General features: G+C 46.0%; 1 long non-coding RNA gene across 1 annotated transcript; it reads left to right on the top strand.

The window, feature by feature from the left end:
• The first annotated feature begins 7,748 nt into the window (after positions 1-7,748).
• On the top strand, positions 7,749-9,052 carry LOC125330656. Its single transcript, XR_007205673.1, has 2 exons — positions 7,749-7,954; positions 8,845-9,052. It is a non-coding gene; the product is annotated as an uncharacterized LOC125330656 (long non-coding RNA).
• The last annotated feature ends 371 nt before the right edge of the window (positions 9,053-9,423 follow it).

The raw sequence follows: 9,423 nt of genomic DNA, 5'->3' as shown, positions 1-9,423 counted from the left end.
TGTTAGACCCACAGACTGTGTGGTTTTGGTGTTAATCCTAGGTTTGCCACTGCCACTGACTTTCTGTGGGAATTTCATGACTTGACTTTTTTTTTGTCAGTATCTTCCAGCTCCATCTCTGATGGTACATCAATACATGAACTGTTTGCCAGACAATGTTAAGGGTAAAATAACTTGTTTTATCTTTCTGGATTGGGCCCTTGGTCTTCATCTTAGTGCCTTGCAAGCATTACCAAGCAAGGATGGCTGTTAACATAAGGAAAAAACTTTCTCAGAAACAGTGCCTGCACATGGGACTTGCTTCCTGAGAGAGGAGAGTGAATGACCACAGAATAAATCTCTCCCAAAACTCTGTCTAGAGCTCATTTGTTGTGTTTAACTTGTTCTCAGCAAGTCCTAAACAAACACTTGCAAACAAAGAGTGGAAAGCTCAACTTTAGTTGTTCAAAAAAACCAAAAACCAAAACAGGAGCAATTCACCAGTGTGCTAAAAAGATCAGTACCAACAAACCTCTATAAAATAACCAGTTTATTCCACTTACAACATTGAAAAGCCAATAAAAGAGAAAGGATTGAGGGGTTTTGGGGATGTTTATCAGTTTGGAAGAACTTACCAAGAACTCCCAGGCTTTTTCACTTTCTTTCTCACCCTCTCATACCTTCCAAGAGGCAATAGGCATTTAAAATAATATTTTTCTTCCTCAGCTTTGTAATTTTCTGTCCCAAAGTTCATGGCTGCACGGGAGGGCTGGAGACTCCCTCCTGAGCTCCAGCACTTCAGGATCTCTGATTATCACTCCCTCACCTCTGTGTTTAACTCATGTTTGGCAAAGCACAACCTGATTTCAATCAGACCTCCTAGGAGGGCAGCCAGGTTGGATTTGATGGCATCAAGAAATGTGGATCCAGCCCTGCCTCTGGAGTCCATCCCAATGTGTAAGTGTCTTCACTGATAAAATGCATGCTACTTTCTTACTTTAACTTTCTGGGCAGTAGTGTTCTTGTTGGGGGCCTTACCTGCAGTTCAAGACTCTTTTTCTTACCACCATGTCATCCTGGAGGTGCTTACACAGTATAATGACACCACCTCTCATTTTCTGGATGAATTTAGCACATTACATTCTTCAAGTCTCTTAACTTTTCATCTTAAAATGCAGAGACCAGCAAAGGGCAAATTATTTTTCTTTTCAAGACCCTCTGTGGAGCAAGAACTGGTCCTTACTTCAGTCTACATCTCCTGTCTTCACCCATATCACTCTGCAATGTCACACGCAGGTTGGGGTGCCCCCAGTGTCCTTTCCTGACTTCCTCTGCTTTCCAAGGTAGGTGTTCTCCCTCCACACAGGCAGCTGCCTCTCTGACTCCTTGGCACAGGGCTTTGGTGCCTGAGCACATGTGCTCTGCCTGCTGGTGACCCACATCTCTCCACACCAGCCACGTCCTCACCTGCCTGGTGTCATCTGCAGGTTTGGACAGCAGTCATTGTGCATTCCCTTTCATGCACTGGGTATTAGCATTGAAAATTATTGGATGTCCTCTCACTCCCTGAGGGTGTCCTCTGGGAATGTGACTTCTCAGGGACTGCTCATTTGGAAAAATGAGCTTAGAGACTGCTCTCTAAGCCATGTAGAGCTTGTGCTATTCATATCATGCTGTTAATATTTGTAAGAGAATCTGCTAAGTCAACCACCTCATCAAAAATCTATCCCAACCAAAGAGACTTTTCCCAACAGAAGTTTTAACCTCTCCAAAGAACATAATAGGATTTGTCTGAAAGGCCTGGTTTTCATTTAAAAAAGGCTGAATAACAGGTGCAGTTTTTAACTCAGTTCAGCTCCCCAACAGCTTTTCCATCATGTTGTCCACAACTGGTTTCATCCTATTGTGTGGTGCAGTTTTGCTTTAAACCTTGTCGTGCTCTTTTGACTTTGAAGATGCTGTGCCACGCTGGGAGATGTATGTGACAGGGTGCCCAGTGCCTTTAGGAGATAAGAGTCTCAGTAGAGTCTCTGCTCTCCAGTCATCTGCCCTAAAAGGGCCAGGTATTGGTCTGAAACTGGTGGAAGTTCTCTAGTGTGATGCAGCGACAGTTTACATTCAGAAGTGGGGGAGCCATTGCTAGGAATAGCATGGGAATTTTTCTTTTTTCTTTTTTCAATCACTTTTACCCCTCATTAAGTGCTTTCAGACCCAGCCTCAGGCTTAATTTATTTTTGAAAGGACATTTTTAGCCACTGTGTCTTAAAGAAAAAAAAAAGAAAGTCTGCAGAGATTATTTTTAAATAAGAAACCACTCACATGCACACTCTGTCACAGTTTCTTTACTTCTCAATATTCCACAAGGTCCTCCCCAGCGTGATACAGGGGTATTGCTCCACTCCTCTCACCTGCAGTTCTGTAACAAAATCGAGGTGGCAGCTCTTCTGCTTTCTAGGCTGGAAAGATTATTGTTCTATTACAAAGAACAATAATCTCGCAAAATTGCGAGAGTCAGGAGCAGCCCACTCCAGAGTAACCCACCTGAACCTCCAAGTTGTTGCACAGTTTGGCAAAGCAACTTTTTGTGTTCAGCAATGGGTGTAACAGAGGCTGGAGAAATATGTCTTAAGCAGGTATTTGTCACTGTTCAAAGCCAGGCTTTTTTCGTGGCTCAGATTTGGTTCTTGCTGCTCTTAATTTTCCTTTCCAGCTGTCCAGATAATGCAAGACTTTGAACTAGCAGCCTCTCCTCTTGAATCTGTAAGCATTTACTGAGCAGTGTTCAGTTAAAGAACCAGACAGAGATGGAGACCAAAGAGGGTGGGATACGGAGGGTTTGTGGTTACAGCACAAGGCTCTGAATCAGGAAATTGTCAGAATCAACTTCAAGAGATGGGTCCAAGCCACAAAGCTCAGTTCTGCATCTGCTCCTGTACCAAGCTCCAAATGCCCTGGAGTTTAGTCTGTTTTGGCCTGTGCCTGTTTTGTGGAGATCACCTCTGCTTTCCTTGGATTTACAAAAAGCAAATTATTATTAAAGGCATTACGGAGTGTGCCAGATTGAGAAGAGGGTCCAGTGCAGGATTAATTCACCGAATAGCTTCCCAACATGATCTCCATAGGGTCCAACATGAGTTTGGACCCCATGGACATCACCTGGTTTGCAGGTGTTGTGAGAACTCTCTCAGATCATCCCAAGCTGTGCTGTGCACACAGAGCCGTAGCTTTTCCCTGAGCTGTAAGGCAGTGGCTACAAAGCCGATGGCATCCCTCTTCCCTGAGCTATCCGTCTGCATCAAGGCAGAACTGTCTGTGAGGAGCAAGAACAAATTCCCTCCCTGCTGAACAGCACCACAATAGATGTGCAGTATCTGATTCCCAGATGGCAATGTTAAAAACAGAAGGCAACATGTCTGGGAAAGTACCCGAGGCATACCTGAACAATAGAAATAATAGAGATGTAAGGAGAAGATAGGTCCTTTCTTTTTTTCTGATATATGCATGCCTATGATCACTTAAAAAAACAAACAAACACCTTTTTTTTTTTTTTTTAACAGGAAACACTCTGCCTGAATAGAAACACAGAGAGCTAGAGTGAAGTAGCTGAAATAGGTGAATGGTTGGTAGCACAGTGTGCCAGGCTTGTCTGCTCTTAGTGTCTGTGTTGGGTGTCATGTAGGCACATAAATCCTTGGAATTCCTTAAGATTTATTTGGGTACCAGCAAACTGAGTGCATATCTAACTTTCCAGCAAAGTGAAGGATTATTAAGGACCAGGATCCCCTATAGTTCACTCAGGAGCATGAGGCTTGGCATAGGTTTCTATGCATAGTTTTTATTTTAGGTCCTCCTAGGACAAGTTCTAAAAGGTTAAAGTGAGGAAGATGTGGCTGCCTTGTCTCACACATTCCAGGAGTTAAACACCCTGAAGAAACCAAGCAGTGAATGTTTTGTGAGATACTCACCAGCCATCAGTGAGATGGAGATACCACCCCACGAGCAGCAGGCAGCTTCATGCAGACACACCGCTTCTGTCTCTCCGCTCCCGCCCCGCCTGCATTTGTTCCTCCTTTGCCTGATGGCACATCTCCCCCACACAACGGCATGTACAATCTAATCTCTACTGAAAGCTCTGCAGGGCAGGAACTCACACATTCAGATCCAAATAGGCTGCTCATGCCTTTTTAATTTCACTGGATCAGAATAACAACGGCAAGGAAATAAAGTAACAGCCAAAGAATCAAATCAGTACAGTGAAACAGGTCCTTTCCTTGTTTTATGAGTTACATCCACACCACCCCAACGGTAGCAGGAAATCCAGTTACAGCTGGCAAATCGTCTTCAATTAAACAACCCAAAAAGCTCTTGGCCACCATAGTGGGCATCACCCGGTGATGCCCTCTATGGTGATGTCCACTATTCCTAAAGCCATGTGAACTAGACAATCCATGCGAAGCATCCCAGGGCTCAGAGGGTCTTCCCAGACCCTGTGCACCAGCTGAGGGTCTGGGAAGAGCAAGCCTGGGTTTGGTGCACTCCCACGCACATCTGCACCCTGGTCTGGCACCCTGCTGATCTCCGCAGCCATCAATCCTGCTGCCATCTGGATGACAGGTCTTGCACAAGCCCAGTGCCATTACTTAAGGCTGTGGCTGTTTACAACTTCCCGCCCAGCGCACACCCGCCATGTGTTAATCAGGATGGTTCACAGTCAGTCCTGGAGTAAACAAATGCAACTTCACCAGAAAACATGGAAGCCACACCTCTTTACTCCAGGTGTGCATTTTGGCCCTCTATCTGTTTCTCCATAGCGATTAGTGACTGGTACTTAAGACAATTTCTTAACAGGAGTTGGGATCGGTGGCTTATCTACTCATTAAGTTGGTAATATCATTAATTAAGGCTATGTCAACGGACATGATGCCACAGCAGATGGGTGTTATCAGTGGCAACAGCCTTCCAGGGTTTGGGCTTACAGTGTGCCTACCACGATGCAGCATTAGCATCCTGCCCAAGGTGGGGACCTGCCCTTTCCCCACACTGCCTTTGAGAGCCCTCCCCACAACAAACGCATTTTGAGGCAGGCTCCAGAAATCCCCTCGAAAGTCCCCGCTCTCTCTCTCACTGATCCCGTTCCCCAGCTGACAAACTGTCTGAGAGCAGGGAGAGAGCAGCAAACACAGAGTTTTGGCAGGACAGGGCAGGGGCACAGGGGCTGTATCCACGGCCCTACTCACCCCAAGAGCAGCAGTCCCTGTGGTGTGTTTGGTCTCAGCTAATGCAGCTGCTCATTCAGCTGGCTGCATTTTTAACTGAGGAAATGAGCGCGTTACTGAGCAATGTGGTGGAAGATGTGGTGGACCCTGTGCCATGCTGTTAGCAGCAGGCCAGGATACTTAGAGTAAACAGACTGTTGAGGCTAGAAGGAGTTGAGTGATCATAATGTTCCCTCTGGACTTAAACCATACATATCATGAGACCCATGAACCTGTGAATTTTGACACTCGGGAAGTGCATTTAGCCCGTCCCACTCACATGATGCACCTCAATATAGAAGAAAAGTGTGAAGACCTTTTAAAAACTTTCTTCTTTCTCTCCTTGTACTTCAGGAGACATAGTTAAGTCAAACACACCCTTGGGCCAAGTCCTGCCCTGGTTCTGTGCAGAAGTCCCAATATATCCCAAAGACTCAGTGCACTTTAAATATAAGTCAACAGTAGCATGTGCAGGCCAGAAGATATTTTACAAAGCGGTCCTTCAAATGAATATAATGTTAGTTGTTTTCCTCGGTTGTTTGAGGTCACTGTTCCCCCGCCCTTGTTAATAAAGATGTGATTAATGACTTTTGGCAAAGCTGCTGCCTGAAAGAGCCAATGCTTTAGGAAAGGCAAAACCAGTTTTCAGGTATTTTCTGTAAGGTTCATCTCAGAAACACACAAATACATTTCAAAGCATTTACAAAACACACTGACACCTCCTTCGCCCCGTCTCCATCCCCCTGCGGACACATCACCATTCATAATGTGCATGATTCTATTCCATCTACCTGGAAGAAAGTGCTCACTGTGCCTTCAGCTGGAAAGGTTCCCCCTCGGCATGGCCGGGGCATGGGAGCTGGCCAGAGCACTCAGCACAGGGCTTCCTGGAGAGCCCGTGGTGCAGGAATGACTTTGGGATTGCTTTCCCTAGGCTGAGCAGGACCCAAAAGCCCTGACTGAGGCTCCCAAGTCCCTCCTTAAATAAATCACAGCAGTAGGGATAAGGAAATAAAAAAAAAAAGAAAAGAATTTAAGTTGTTTTCTCTTAGAGTGCTGGACTCATGGTTTGAAGCCTGTTTCTGCAAGCGGGGAGGCTCAGAAATACTGGTGGTTAAAAGCAAGATGGCAAAAAGTGAGGCTTTCACAGCTGGGCCCTGGGCACTGCAGCAGGGATTTGAGGAAAAGCACCAAAATTCAGGGTGGTTATGAGAAGGGCAGAACCAAAGATAGCAACCTAAGCTGTGCTGTCTCTGTCGAGGACTCACTTCTCTTAGGCAAGCCCCGTTTCTCACTAGGGTTTGACGTGGCTTATCTGTCCCAGTCAGGTGGTTTAAATCTTCACATTGGTGGGGTTTAATGTGCAACATGGGAGCCTGTTCTGCTTTTGAGGGGGCCACACAGGATCTCTGAGGGTAACTCCTGCATGGGGAGGGGGATAAGGACACTGATGCAGATGCAATAGGCCAGCACTGATGCCTGAAGGCTCATACATTGGGTATCAAATCTGTGCTGTGATCTAGCACCACAAGAATTAAGACCAAATTTGAGGTGTTAATGTCTTGTGCCAGGAGGGTGCAAGACCCTATCAACTCCTTAGTCTTCCACACTGACCCTTATCATGCTGGACCTGAGCACTGAGGATGGAGCTGATCTGCTCCAGGCAAGCACGGCTCTGGCCAGGGTTTGCTCTCAGCTTCCATGGCAGCTGGAAAGAGAGCTGGGGGCAGCTCTGTACCTCACTCTGCTTCAAGGGCCTTTGCAAGGAGACAGTTGTGCAGCTTTGCATGGGATGCCATGAAATGTGGCTGTACCTGCAGCATGCAGTGCTTGGCAGAACTGGTGTTTTTCCAGCTGCAGGAAGGTGTGCTGGGGAGATCCAATTTGGATGAGCCACTGACATTTTATAATCCAATGGAAAGAAAGGAGAGAGGGCTCCAAAAGGAGTTTGTCTCCAAAGCCAAAGCTAATCCTTTAAATTAGGAGGACAGTCAGGCTAAAGGCTTATACAGAAATTCCTATTGCTGTGACTCTCCTGCAGGCACAGAGGCGGCTTAAAGCACTGCTAAACTCCAGACGAGCAGGAGATGTGTCTGAGAGTGCCAGCCACTGGATTTCTGAACTGGCTCAGTCCAAGCAGATGGTGAACTGGCAGCACTAACAATAAGATCCCAATCCATACACTGAAGCTTCCCCAAAATTGCTGTGGGTGGCTCTAATTATAACCTGTATCCTACCGCCTCTCCTTTCTGTGAGTAGGAAGGAGCCGAGCTTTCTTGTTACTCTAGCTGCCCGCCCGTTACCAGGTCGAGATTGCTGGTGGGATAAGGGCCTTCCATTTGTTTGTAGCACTGATGTCCTACTTGGCAACACGTGCCTCATTCCTTCAACCCTACAAAGGGAAGAGCCCCGAGCAAAGCAGGTTTGCAGCTGGCTTAGCAACACGGCTGCTCTGCATTCCTGTAAATTTCCAGGTTCAAGTACAATTTTTTTCTCTTTGTTGCCAAGCCAAGTGGACATCTAGCTTCCCTCACACCACAGCTGAACCTTTGGGAAGGCTGATGGGATCTGAGAGGAGTGTCTCTGGAAGCAGGCAGCAGCCTGCAGGGAGGCAAGTGGTTCAGCGATGCACAAGAAGGTGACCAAGAGCTGCACCTTTTGCCCACCTCCAGACCTCCAAAGCAAAAGGAAAGCTTGCCCTTGAGGTTTGAGGTGAAGAGGTAAGTACAGGTATAGATCCAAGTCCCCAGGGCTAGTCTGATTTATTTGGCAGTCCAGACAGTCAATACTTTCAATCTTGGATGCAATGACTTTTCTTTTCAGCATGTGGCTCATTCTCAGATTCCCATTACTTTATTCCATGTGGGGTTGGTGTTTCTTCATTGTTTTCCCCCATGCATGATTGACATGAGCAGGAAGGAAATGTGGAAACTATAGAAAGTGTTCTCTGTGCTGAGGGAAGGTGCCTCATATTCTTCTGAACCTGAACCCATTGTCTAGTGCTGCACCCAAAGCACATCCTCTGCCTCGCTCTGGATGGACCAGGGCATCCTCACCCACATTCAGGCAATGGTTATCCAGCAAGCACAAAGAGCTGACCCCATTCCCACTGGAATCTGTGGGAGTTTCGCCTCTGATTTGATTGTGGGAGGAATCAGGCCCCTACTTATAGCATATAAATGGAAGGATTTGATTTGAGGCAGATGGATATCAAGTTGTTCTGAATTTTTCCCCTGATTTCATTAGTGAGGTGATTTGTGTTACCAGGAAAACTTGTTCTGAAGCTTGTCATTATTTACCTGAAACGCATCTGTGCTTTGAAGTAGGCTCTGGAAACACAAGCAGAATGAAATTGCCCATAAAGCAGAGGTGGAGTGCCTTTTTCCAAGGTTTGAGACTGTTGGGTTCCCTCTACACTGGAATGCAAAATTAATGCCCTAAATTTAAACACTCACTAAGCCTTTTTTTTTTTTTTTTTTTAACATTCGTGACTTGAGAATGAATTCAGTCGTAAAATGAAATGCAACTGACACATTTGGCATGCAAAACAACCATTGTTTTTGCCAGGGGGTTTCACGTGCACGTGTGTATGTGTTTGTCTGTAAAACAGCTCTCGAGCCTCCATGGAAGACACTAATGATGGAAACATTGGCTTTGGCTGCCCAGAAGAAGTTAGCAACCACTTGTGGTCCTCAGTCCTGTTGTGGATCATCCATGTCCTGCTCAGAAGGATTAACTCAGCTGTATCCAGTTTCCAAAGATTTAACATTGTACAAGATCACTGCAGTCCCAAACCATTAAATGAAATAATTTAACAACTAGATTTTTTTGGCTGGTAACTGACGTGAGCTCAGACATGGTGTGCAGCTTTGTGTGTGCACCTTGCTTTGCTGCACTGTTTTCTTCCCAAATGAATGGTGTGATAAAAGTAGCAGCAGCAGCAGCTTGGTGCAGAGAGCCTAAAAAAAGGTGTTTGTTTCCATTGCAGTGCTTATCTCATTGTTCCTGCTACTCGTCCTGTTGACTGCCTGCTCAGGAAGGCCATGTTCTCACCAGCTAGGAGCTCCTGCCTGCTCCCCAGTGCTCTGCCACCAGCTTCCTAAATTCACACTTTTTCTCTCTAGTGTCCCCTTCTCCCTCTTTGTTGAAAGAGGTGGTTTTTTACTTCTCTCACAGGGATGTGGTGGGT

The sequence above is a fragment of the Corvus hawaiiensis genome, chromosome 10 (assembly GCF_020740725.1).
Source record: "Corvus hawaiiensis isolate bCorHaw1 chromosome 10, bCorHaw1.pri.cur, whole genome shotgun sequence".
In the NCBI taxonomy this organism is placed as follows: domain Eukaryota; kingdom Metazoa; phylum Chordata; class Aves; order Passeriformes; family Corvidae; genus Corvus; species Corvus hawaiiensis.
This window is presented reverse-complemented; position numbering and strand designations above follow the sequence as displayed.